Source organism: Struthio camelus, chromosome W (assembly GCF_040807025.1).
Source record: "Struthio camelus isolate bStrCam1 chromosome W, bStrCam1.hap1, whole genome shotgun sequence".
In the NCBI taxonomy this organism is placed as follows: Eukaryota; Metazoa; Chordata; class Aves; order Struthioniformes; family Struthionidae; genus Struthio; species Struthio camelus.
Window position 1 is genome coordinate 50101228 of NC_090981.1, and position 13617 is coordinate 50114844.

The window sequence follows — 13617 nt, forward strand, 5'->3', positions numbered from 1 at the left end:
GCCCTAGGGCTTATGTGGATCGTTCCTGCAGCTCTGATACTTAGAATTACTTTAATAAGATTAAATCTGTATTCTTCCATTTAGGCTGAACACTTTGTGAGCCCTGGAATTGTACAAGTAAGGTCACTGTAGGCCACAGTAAGGTAAAAGGCCACATCTGGAGTGCTGTGTCCAGTTCTGGGCTTCCCAGTACAAGAGAGATATGGACGTGCTGGAGCGAGTCCAGTAGAGGTCACAAAGATGGTTAAGGGATTGGAGCATCACTCATACAAGGAGAGGCTGAGAGAGCTGGGACTGTTCAGCCTGGAGGAAAGAAGGCTCAGGGGGATCTTATCGATGTGTATAGATATTTGATGGGAGGGAGTAAAGAAGATGGGACCAGACTCTTCTCAGTAGTGCCCAGTGAAAAGACAAGAGGCAATGGACACACACTGAAATACAGGAAATCCCATGTAAACACAGGAAAAAGTATTTTACTCTGAGGGTACTTAAACACTGGAACAGGTTGCCCAGAGAGGCTGTGGAGTCTTCATCCTTGGAGATATTCCAAGCCCAACTGGACACGGCCGTAAGCAGCCTGCTTTAGGTGACCCTGCTCTGAGCAGGGGTTTGGACCAGCCAATCTCCAAGGTCCTTGCCAGCCTCAGCTGTTCTGTGATGCTGTGAGTACAAAAAGATGCAAAAAGAGGCTCTTGTTATTACTTTTTATAGAAAACGTCCTCAAGAAAATAGGTCTACAATTTTGTTAACCAATTTGACCATATATATTGAAGTACTGCTGTCTTATGCACAAGTCTGTTAGTTGCTTAAGTGGAGAATCATCCAACTGCGATGTGCTCATGCGAATTATATACCTACACATATTATATCAATTTTAGCCTAGTCCTACCAGCATAGCTTTGACAATTAGTGTTAGGTGTACATTCTGCACGTTTTTTTTCTCCTTCTCGCTTCCTGTGATAGACTAGCTGTCCACAGACAGGATTTTCAGCCTCACAGCGCTGGTAAAGTGGTTGTCATAAACACAAGATCCCTTAGATGTGCCTGGGTTCAGGGGAATAGGAAGAAGCTGCATCACCCCAGTGTGCCAGGCAGTGCAGGCACCTCGGCGGGGCTCCCCGCCCCGACCTCGGGCTCTGACACAGCTGCCAGCAGCAGAGTTGCAGCCACAAGCTAACGTGGCAAGGCACAGGGCTCTTCCTCGGTAACTGGAAACAACAGCTTACTGTACTCTTACTACTCCTCTCCCAATTTCCTCCAGCTAAATGTCCAGAAAGCTTTGAAGGATTCAACTTGTGAGCACACATTTTAAAAAGTTCATGCTTAGTCTGGGGCCTGAAGCTGACTGAATGACTTACAGGCAGCCTGCAAGGTCTTAGCTGGAGGTCATAAACAGAAGAACTGCTGCGGGTATATAAGGCACCCAGGAGTAGTGGACAAAACTGAAGAGAGGCACCGTCAGATCCAGAGATATGGTCACAAGGAAAATGATGAATGATATTCAGGAAAAAATACAAGGTGGAGGAACTCGGAAACTAGTCCTGACACTTAGAACAATGTATTCTTGGATAGGAAAAGGGCAGGGATAGAAAACCTTTTTAATGACAGTCATGTGCTTTTTCTGTGTTTTCCCCAAGGGCTATGGGGTATTTTTGTAAATCTATGACTAATTTTTGAATTCTGGGTTGCAAGCCAACTCTAGAATTAGCTAAACCTTTTAGTATTTTTAATAAGAGTACCATATGTATACTTTCAGCCAAGTTAGTCACACACATGAGCACAGTCTTTTTCTAAACAACCTATTTTTCATGAAAGGTTAATAAACATGTCTGGGGAGGGAAAGAATGAGTTAATACTTCTTTCTGTAATAAAAATGGTCATACAATTGATGCAGTAAATCAAAACCTACCCAGAACTCAACTAGAAAATAAACAATGCTTTTACAAACAAAACATCTATCTCTACGTATAAAAGACTTGGCTTCTTCCACAGAAACACTACAGACAATAGGAAGGGTTTTTTTGCGGGGAGGAGTGAAGCTGAGGAGTTTTCTGTGTAATTAACCGGTGAAGATAATGGTGAAGTTGTTACTCAAGGGAAGTGATCCAGTGTGCTGGTATTGCCTGACTGAATGCAAAAGTACTTAGAAAGCCAGCCCTTTTCATAATAATAAATTAGTGATATGACTTTCACATTAGTGTTATCTGGTTTCAAATCAGTGTTTTAATGTTTTTGTGATGTAATTTTGTTAAACAATAGAATTATTCTAGTTAATGATATATCCCTCTTCTGTTTTTTTTTCTCTTCTTTAACTTCTTCAAACTCCAGATTTTCTTCTGAAGTCTTTCGAATACATTAACCTCTATAAAGAATTTTTTCTCCTGTGCATATTGAAGTAGCTGTATTATGTTGTATTTTGAAGAGTTATATCAACTATTTCAGCAGATAAAAGTCTCACCAGATTCACATAAGCATCTTCTGTAACATTAAGAATTATTGTGCTGTATAATAACCTTGTGGGTAAGTAGAGTGATTCTCACGCTTCAGGCATTTTAAAATTATTACTGGACAAAGCGGTAAAATTATACAGTAGAGAATGTCTTGGCAAAGGTAACCTCATGGATTTACTTGCTATGTAGCAGTGATTTATTCATTTCAAGCTTCTTGGGTCCCTGCTTATAGTTCTTTTTCACATTTCATACTATTACTAGCAGCCCTATGTCCTGTCAAAAGGAATTGCTCCAAGGACTGTTTCCAGATCAGAGCCTTCAGAGATATCTATTTCTATGCTCCTAGTATAAGAATAACTAAGCCTGAGGCTTGTAAAGCTGAACTTCAAACCTGCTGTAAATGTATTGTACTGAGAATACAGTCTGGATTTTGGTTTACAGTCACATACAGTCTGCATATTTATTTTCTACCATTAGGACATCTTCTAACCCCTTGCTAAGATTCTTAGTGTGGAACTTATATTACAACATGAGAATTCAGAAAGCAGAGAAAAATGAGGTGTTATATGGATTTTCACAGCATTTGTGGTGTCTACACTGTTACAGCCTTTGTAAACTTGGTTCTCAAGTGCAGGCTAGGAAAGCTTGGGACAATCCCCCAAGTTGTATTTTAATCACCATCTCTCTCTCTCCTTAGAACAGAAGTCATAAATGGCAGTGAGAGGACAACTGAAGACTTTTACCTCTATTACCCTCACTCCCACAGCCATTAAATTGAAAGCACAGTCTTCACAGCTCAGTTGGCAAAGGAAAATATTCCATATGGCAGATCTAGGGCCCTGGTATATTTGAGAGATGTAAATAAAGCATAATAGATGACTCGCAGCAGCAAAGAGGTTTTGTTTAGTTGTTTATGTTTTTGCTGTTTACAGTGTTTCCAAACCCACGCTGCTGTTTTGTTCATGGCAATGTTCTAAGTCTCTTAATTATTCCCTTTGCTTACATTACAGCAGTGCCGAGACGTTCCAGACTCGTTGTACGTGGCACTGAAGTGAATGAAGCAACTGAAGATCCTTTCCTCCCCTCAAATTATACCAAGTAAAGAGCACCAACAGATGGATGAAGCATAAGGGATAGTGGGCGATAGATGTGATTACAGCCTGTTCAAATGTGAACCAGTTCTTGTGGGCAGCCAAGGCAGTGGAGAGCTGGTGATGTGTTTTGACATATACTCGTGACCAGAGAAGAGATGTCCCTTAAACCCCAGGTACACACTCTGCTATTAGGAGCTAAAACCCATCTCATTGTGGCTTTGCAGGGGCCAGATGAAGCCAGTACAATTTTAGCATATAGCACAATTGCATATTCACTATTGTCCTACAGACATATACGAGATCATGCAACGAGCTGGCAGGACGCCATGTGCCGGCTGTCTAATGACTGTCAATATTTTGCTAGTTTTAGTGCAGAGAGAACGAAAGGAGGAAAGTGAGGGAGGATGAGGAGTGCAATGACTTGTCTTTGATCATAGCCCTTTTCCCTCTACGCCCAGGTGGGACCTCAATGATCTGAGGCTGGGGTGCTGAGCTCCTGGGGCTGTGGCATATCTGCATGGCCGAGTAGAGCAGCGGGGCCAGGTCGAGAGCCGTGGCCCAAGTGGGGTGGGTTTAGAGAGGGGCAGAGCAGTCACAAGATGGGAGTTAATCCCAGCAGCAAGACTCAGTAGATCTCAATCTTCTGTGAATATGGGCTGCAGAAAGCATCAGGGGATGCAAAAGGACTGATCTTAGTTTATGAGGGAGGATGGAGTTGGGCAAGGGCTAGTCAAAGTATTAACTGGCTCAGACCACTGACCTGAGCAGCTAGGCTCTGGGAACAGATACTGAGTGGTCACGAAAGAGCGTGTACTCAAACTCCTTACAGGGATCTCCTCCTCTTGCAACCACTTGATTTAGGGTGAGAGCTTGACTCATGTACTGCTGTATTGTTGAAAGCAATTAAAAGCAGAACAGGAAATTTCTAGTATTTTACCAAGTGGTTAAAGAAAACACACTGTTTTTGCAGAGACTGATAGAAAGGAATGTACGAAAGACCTTCCATAATTAAAATAGTGAGATTATTTAAGCATTCTTTTTTAATATGTTCTTTTCTGATAAAACTCATGTTTTATTGTATATATTTTTAAAATTTGTCTTTCCTAAATCTGACATGGTTTGGGATTGGTTGGTTTGCAAGTAGTGCTTTGCAAGGCATAATTTGGGCCCAGCTCTTCCTTTTTCATGTCAGATATTTTTCTGAAATTATGGTTTTGTGCATGGATTTTGTGGAAATGACTGCAAGTATGGAATCTGTAGGAAAGAAACCATGCAGCCTGGTTACCTTGCCTTAGATAACTGCAGTCCCAGTAATTACTACCCGGACATCATAGATTGGATCCATGCTAACCAAGTCGTATATGCTAACCCATCATCATATAGTTCTGTTGCATCAGTTTGTGATCTGTAACCTAAACCCACACTATTCTTTGGCAGTCAGACTCTTAGATGTTACCAGCATTTCTGCTGGCCAAACTAGTTAAAAACAAACAAACAACTCTCTCCTGCCAAATAACTGGCATAATTAAGAATGAAATTTTGAAGGAATACTTCTCAGAAAACAATCAGTAGCAAAAAAACCCTTTCTCATTTACACTTTGGCCAGATATTGTAACTTCTACTTCATGATAAAGCTCCTCGTTCCTGGTACACCCCCACTTTCCTATGGATCTCAAAACTTTTATGTAAGGATTTGCCAGTCCTAGGTTATCGTCTGCTTCTGGCCAACCCGGCTCAGTCACATCTCCAGGTGAGGGGTATGAACTGTCAGCAAGTCCAGCTGCATACCTTTGCAATGGCATCAGTTACCTGACTCGTATGGTCATCCTTCACTTCCTGCCACAGTGCTTGCAATACAGGGAATGGAGAAACTGTACGATTTCCCTTTTGGAAGTCACTAGGAGAACTGACTGAATAAGAACTGTGGCAGCGTAGCTGTAGATATGTATCAGCCTTCAACTAAGTATGACAGCTGACTATGTTGTCTTTATTTTTCACTCAGTACAAAAATACATACATACATACATATATACTGGTATACATTTAATCTACTCTTTGTAAATTGATTCTTTCCAAATGGGTAAATATTCGGTAACCTTAAGAACAAGAATGCTGATACACTTTTTCTTATCTATCATTGGATTCCTTAGTTGGGACTGCAAACTTTCCTAGACAAGGACTATTTCTCACCTATACGCTGCTTAGGACCAAATCTCCTTGCTTAAAAAATTAGTTCTGCCTCAGATGTCTTAACTCGGAAGAGATTTGATTTCTTTAGGGAAGATGGCATCAAAAATGAATCCTGGAGCAGCACCTAAAGCCTGCAGGGGGATGCAAGTTCAGCTACCTTCTTACCCTCAGTGATTTTTCTACAATAGTTTTAGTCAACTCCCAACTCAACACTTTGTATACTGGAATTGCTTGTCTTAGGCAGCAAAGCTAGATTCAAAAAGCAATAGGCTTGCAAACTGAAGCTCCAGCCCCTGTATTTTGAAAGAAAGTCTACTCCCAGCATAGCTCTTCCTTCAGGACAAATAACAATAAGAAATTATTCTTATGTTTGATGTGGAGACTTATGTGAGAAATACCAAATTATTAAAGTATTACTGCTGGCCAAACCAGTTAAAAAAAAAAAAAAATTACTGTCAAGTAACAGCACAGTGGTATAGGATACAGCATAAAACCCCCATGTGGCTCACTAGGACAGGCAGGCAAGCACGAGCATATAGAGCAAAGACCTGGCACCCAGCTATCACTTTGTGCGTGCAGTCAGTATGGCCAGCTAGCACAGCTGAGCTGGTGTCTGGGAATGAGCACTGCAAACGGCCTGATCCTAATCCATTTCCCAAACTGCGGGGAGGCGACTGATCAGAGATGACATGGGTCCTTTCTCTGCCAAAGCCCAAGTCCTCAAGATATTTGTTAACCACTCAGGCAATTTTATAAAAGTAAATGATGAAAACAAATGCATTATTTAATTAGTTCAGCACACATTATAAAACCTATTATTGGACCAATGTTATTTAGCTAACTCTGTTCCTGCTAACGTTGAATCTCTTTTTTTTCTCTTAACATAACTCCATCTCATCTTACTCATTTTACACATTAACTGAATTCATTAGTAGAGCAGAGATTTGAGCCAGCTGGATTTCACTCAAACTGTATTACTTCACTGGGACATGCAATCCATCAGATGGGCTAAAATAAACACTTTGTTAGGTCATAGTCTTTCTACGGCCCAGCCCATTTAAAATCCTGTATGAGATCACTGAAATCTCTAAGTAGATTGCATACTTACCATTATAATACAGGGAAATGTTTCAGGAATAATAGGTTTACATTCAGCAGTTGGCTGTTCTCGCCTCAGTCAGAGTTTCTACTGGAAGCAGGCAGTCAGCCCTGTTCCTGGCAGTGGTGTTTGGACGGGACGCTGCACCCTGCATGCTTTAATCATTTATAATACTCCTTGTCTAAAGGCAATATACATTTTAAATAGAAATAGGATATTGCTATTTTTATTTTATGGACATATGTTTTATTATATTGAAATACTTTAAAGGATCAACCTATTTCCTACTCTTCCGTCAATATAAGGCAAATCTCAAAGGTGTATATGACAAAGCTGTGATTCCATCTGCAGTGCCAAATGGAAGGCAAGCAGAGAAGCAATTGCCATCAGTACCATATTAATAAAAAGTACTATAACCCCAGAAGCTACTCATGCCAAACCTAGCTATTCAAGTGTCTCTGCTTGCCTCTGTAGCCCCCTAAAGCCAGAGGGGGCTCTCAGGAGGCTTGCGCTGCTTGCCTGCCTGCAGAGCTGGACCCTCGTTCCTGCGGGGAAAGCCTCCTCCTGGCCCTCCTGCTGCACCAACAACTGTGAGTGAATTCATGTGAAGCCTTAGCCTAATTTGCTAAATTGTCCATAAATAATTCCTACCAGCTGCACATTGCTAAACACCACACCTCAGTATCTATGGAGCTGCTGTATATTGTTGTGTGAATAAGGTTCGAAACCCTCCAGGCCCAGCGTGGGGCTCTCGCAGCCTGCGGCGGGGAGTTGTTCTTTGTTTCTGGCTGAGTAACGACATACTGTAAAGACTTAGGAGCATTTAGTGGCAGCTCTGATTCTCATTTTCCTACCTCTGTGGCTGCCGAGGCAGCATTTTTTTTCATATGGCAGAAATAGGAATTACATATTTATGTTTCAGCCATCCTGTGTATTTAAAATATCAGACTGATATTCAACAAGAAAAGACACTTCTTAAATACATATTAAAACTGTTGTGAAAATTCATCTCACTTCTTTTCTCTTTCTCATTGTAGAGAACTACAGTTTGAGGAAATCTGGAGCAATGAAAAGAGAGGTAAAAGATGCACTTGGAGTTTCTTGAAGAAACTTGACAGAAAGATAGAAAGAATTACACATTCCTCTGAAATGTGTGGCTGCTACAAAATGCTTTATAAAGGGAATAGAGTACACAGGAATTATATAAAGAAGGAAAATTTTATTTTTTTCTTTGTCTTTTGGAATAGATTTTTTAAATAGTGTATTGAAACCAAGCAGTTTGAATAACCAGTAGGAGGAATGCTTTGGAATTTTGTGAGGAAGAAATCTGAATTTTTGGGCTTTTATCCAGCTTAAAACAAAGCCAGTCTTCAAAATCTGAAAATCTTTTCTGAACTAGAATTTCCATTCTTCATTGTGCAATAGTTGTATTATCTGTGTCCTATTTATGCTGCAAGAATACGACATGAAGGCAATTGCAGACTTAGTTAAATGCTTTTGTTAGCAGTTAGATTCAAGGCAAGTTTATTTCTTCCATACACTAACATTTTCTAGTTCTCTATTTTTTTTCCAGCTCCTGAGAGATTTTCTACATATTTCTTATTGACAGGGAAATTCCCCTTAGAGGCAGAAAGAAGGAAAGTCAGAATGGGTAGCCATTGTCAGATTAAAGAAAAAGTGTCTTGTTAGCATTATACATGTGGCAAAGGAGGAGCCAAGTTCTTTATAAACAGTAGCTCTAGCAGAGACATGATGTCCAGCTCTATTCTTTCAAAATTATAAGAGCTGCCATGTGGGATTAATAAGGACAACACAAATTTGACTTATCTTTCTTCTACGTGAAATCCTTCATATTTGTCCGCTGTTTGGTCCCAGCTTCGTGTCACAGTCCTGATTAATTACATTTTACTATGCAAAGAAATGTCACATAGCCCCACCCGACTCCTCTTCAGTTCTGAAGTGCTTCTTGTAAAGGATCTGTGCTTAAATCCTTCTTAACTGAAGTCATTGAGAGCAAAGATTGGGATGACTCTTTTGTCAGATCACTCTGAATGATAAGATATGCTTCAAAGCATATCTGTTTTTGCATCTATTTTGCTCATTTTGTGCGTCAGCTTATTGCTGCTTACATTGGCCATCACAATCAGTACAAAATGCAAAGTGAAAACAAGAAATGTCCTCATTCCTTACAACAATCAACGCAGATTCCTCACCTCAGAAGGGTCCCGACTCCCTGCGTCTTTCACCTAGGGCTCTAACGCTTTTTCTTATTTTTCTATGCAGGTTTCCAACTTTGCATGGGGGCAGCAGTGCAGCACCCTGCCGGCACAGAGCTGCTGCGGTGCTGGTGCTGTTCCTCACAGGGAAGAGCACCTTGGGACCTTCCTGCCTTGGGAATCACAGAATCACAGAATGGTTGAGGTTGGAAGGGACCTCCGGAGATCATCTAGGCCAACCTCCCTGCTCAAGCAGGGTCACCTAGAGCATATTGCCCAGGATCACATCCACACAGGTTTTGAATATCTCCAGCGAAGGAGACTCCACTACCTCTCTGGGCAACCTGTTCCAATGCTCTGTCACCCTCACAGTGAAGAAGTTTTTCCTCAGGTTCAGATGGAACTTCCTGTGGTTCAGTTTCTGCCCGTTGCCTCTTGTCCTGTTGCTGGGCACCACGGAGAAGAGGCTGGCCCTATCCTCGTGACACCCTCCCTTCAGATACTTGTACACACTGATGAGATCGCCTCTCAGTCTTCTCTTCTTCACACCGAACAGGCCCAGCTCTCTCAGCCTTTCTTCAGAGGGGAGATGCTCCAGTCCCCTCATCATCTTTGTAGCCCTCCGCTGGACTCTCTCCAGTAGGGCCATGTCTCTCTTGCACTGGGGAGCCCAGCACTGGACACAGGACTCCAGGTGAGGCCTCACCAGGGCTGAGTAGAAGGGCAGGATCACCTCCCTCGACCTGCTGGCAACACTCTGCCTCATGCACCCCAGGAGACCATTGGCCTTCTTGGCCACAAGGGCACACTGCTGGCTCACGCTTAACTTGTTGTCCACCAGGACTCCCAGGTCCTTCTCTGCAGAGCTGCTTTCCAGCAGGTCAGCCCCCAGCCTGGACTGCTGCATGGGGTTCTTCCTCCCCACCTGCAGGACCCTGCCCTTGCCTTGGTTGAATTTCATGAGGTTCCTCTCCGCCCACCTCTCCAGCCTGTCCGGGTCCCTCTGAATGGCAGCACAGTCTTCTGGTGTGTCAGCCTCTCCCCCCAGTCTAGGATCATCAGCAAACTTGCTGAGGGTGCACTCTGTCCCTTCCTCCAGGTCATCGATGAATACATTGAACAAGACTGGACCCAGGACTGACCCCTGGGGGACACCGCTAGCTACAGGCCTCCAGCTAGACTCCGCACCACTGACCACAACCGTCTGAGCTCTGCCATCCAGCCAGTTCTCAGTCCACCTGGGAAGGATGAAATTACCATTGTACTACTCGTCCTGGTTTAGGTGAAGGAGTTTTGTGTATGAACCGTTCACAAGTGAAGTAACATCCTAAGTATGCTGGCAGATCTTTTCTGTTCTAAAGATGGTTCTGCTGAACCAGGCTTGTGTCCCACATCTTTTAAGGTCTCTCTCTGTAGATGCTCATTTGATAGCACACATGCACTTTGGCTTTTAATCTGTTCTGAAACTGAAAGTCTAGATTCCTCTGCTGACTGCCTTCTTGCATGTGTACTTGTCGCTGATATTGCTGCTCCTATATATTTTCTCTAGTGACAGTTCAATATATATTGCAAATGATTTGGAACCTCTCCCCTTCCCCAGATGCCTCAGACATTCAACAAATCACGCACATAATCAACAATATATCATCCAATTGCCAAAAGCTGACAGTTCTTCTGCATGATCAAATCACAAAATCCCCTGTGTCTGTCTTCTATCTAGGGCATGGATTGAAAAGGCAGCTGTATTCTAACTTCTATTCATTTGTTTGGAGCACTGCACAAACTGTGCTAACAATTACATAAATCACCCTTTGTGTAACATTAACTGATAGTCTTTATTGGTCACTGTCCAACCTTCATTTGAATAATCTGTATTTAATTCTGCATTTCGTATATCTCTTCGGGGCACTATTATAGAAACCTGACCAGCAACCGTCCTTTAAAAGTCTCTACAGTATCCTTCCTCAAAATCCAGCTCATTCTGCTCATTGCCAAAACCACACTGAAAGTGTCTTTAAATGAGATTGACGTAGATGGAAGCTCAGGGTGTTGTGTGACCCCTGACTAACGCAGTATTCTCTGCTAGTGGTGGTGTTCCCCGCTGACTTCCCCCTGTCACCAGGACAGACTTGGTACATACAGATGAGCATGTTTGTGCTCTGCACTGTTGCCAAGCCAGTTATGCTACTGTGTCAGGGCCCTTCAGTCATGGCCTTTCTCCTGGCCCACCAAGACAGGAGCCAGAAACAAAAAGTGTTAGTTAATCATCACTGTTACTACTGTTATTCGTTGCAGCCAAGTTGTGCGGGCAAAACAGTGCAGCAAGGTCTCGAGCACAAAAGCCAGCTGAGCTGTGTGGGGTGGCGTGCAGCTCCTGAGCTAGCAGCACTGAGTCCCCAGCCCCGATGCGCTGCCTGTGCATCGCAGCTGCACAACCCCATGTGTTGCACCCTCACCTCTCCTTTGGGCCCATCCTGCTGCCCTGCACCTGCTCCGCTGGCGTCAGAGGTGGCGCAGGAGCCAGGGTTCGGTGTTCATCATCTGGTCCAATACACTGTCCAGCAAAGTCAGCCAGTGATTTCATCTCAGCAGATGCTTGTCTGAACAGGACTTCCACGGGTTGTGGGGGATGGATCCCATCTGCCACTGAGCAGCTTTGCTTATATGTGGGATGCTTTCTGAGGCCAGATGTTGTATGAGCTGGGCTGGCCCGTCAGAAAAGTTTTAGTGGTTTCAATGGGACTGTGATAGCTCTTAGGTTAGCTAGGTCTACATGTCTACCATAGGTAGAATTTAACTAGTGTCAAAGACAGTAAAGAATAGCCCAGGAACATATTGCATGCACTTTAGCTCTACAGGCATAGACCTATTGCATTGGGTCCCTTGAGCAGCTTTAATGTGATGGCATTTGTATGTGAAATTTGATCCTAGGGTACTCTTGATGTACCACCTTTGTACTGGTTGCCAACAGCCAAACACTCATAAAGATGTTAAAGTCTAGTTTATTCTGAGCCTGGAAATCAATGAATGAACTCCCTCCTACTGGGCTTTCTTTTTTCTTCCATCACTTATCTCTGGTAGAAGTTTTAGTATCAAGACTGACTTGACATTTTTTAATGTCTCTGGCCACAGATACTTCAGGACATTAAAGGTGTTTGGAGATAGTAGTTGGGAATATATTATGTTCTGCCCTTGCCATACACATTTCTGCTACTGTTCAGTTCCAGTGTACTCTTTGTGCTGCATTCATATTTTCTAGGAATTAAATGTTTCTGAATGACTGGAATCTTTTCATTGTTTAAGGAGTTCTGCATATTATTCACCTAGAAAAGGGATATCCCTCTTCTGGCATTCAGATAGGATGGAATCTGGTAAGTCCTGACCGTGCTTGATCTACTGAGATGTAACGTGGAATAAAGTTGTCCCTTGGTGAAATTTAGCATAATTGTCATAGTTTTCGATAGGAATTGTGCATGGCTCTGGGTACAAGATGTAGACATAACCCCCCTAATTTGGAAAATAATGGAAATCTAGAAGACGACTGGTTATGGGGGAAAATTCAGGTACCTGGTAGAGCGTTCTCATGCAGCAGTGACCCAAAGATTAAAGAAGCAGTTCAGAGAGCAGAAGGAAAACTTGCTCGTTGTTTAGGCCTCTGAAGAAGCTGTAGTTTGCTAAGGAGCCCTGGTTTGCAAAATCTGTGCTGATTTGATTTGCTTCTACATATTCTAGGTGCTTTCTCTTTTAAAGTACTGGCATAATAATAAGACTCTGGTATTGCATTAGAGATAGAGTAATGATTGATTCGGGGCCTCAAGGACATTATAAATCTTATGCTGACTAGTCCTACTATCACTACAATCAATGCAGATGATGTTTTTGACTGAAATGAACCAAACACAGCAGCTTAGCCATAAATTTAATGTAACTTGTAGATTACAAGGTTAGAATACCAAGATGTGTGAGATGATATGGGCTGAGTCAACCTGATGGCTTGTGCCCAGAGATGTTTCTGCCTGCGTACCACCCTTTGCAGCCAGACAGTGGTTTCTCTGACCCACCAGCGAGCTGACGCAGCTCGGTAAACCAGCCCGAAACGATCCACGCTGCTCTTGCCAAGTGAGGTTTCCTGCCCGATTTCCTGTAGCTTGGCTGGTCCTGTCCTGAGCACCAGAGAGGGGCTACTCTGCTGTCACATCTTGGATTTGTCCCTTGGAAAGTAAGGAGAGGAAATGTAACTGTGTTTTGCGTTGCCCGTTCTTCCTTCAATAATAACAACAAAAATGTAGCAAGCATTTTCCTCAGTGCTTTATAGAGGATAACAAATGGCATCCTCAAAGGCTGATGTTGTTTGACTCAGTCATGAGACTGAGCAAGAGAAAGCAAGAGAAAAAAGCTGAATTCTACTTTTCACTTCCATCTCCTGCTCCACTGCTGGGGACCGCTGCGCTGAACAGAGGAGCTTTCTCTTTGCAAATACTGCGGGAAGGATAAAAAGCCAGAAGAAAATCACAAAAACTAGTGGAGAGATGAAGGCCCAGGTCCCTTGTGCTTGTTTCACAGTACCT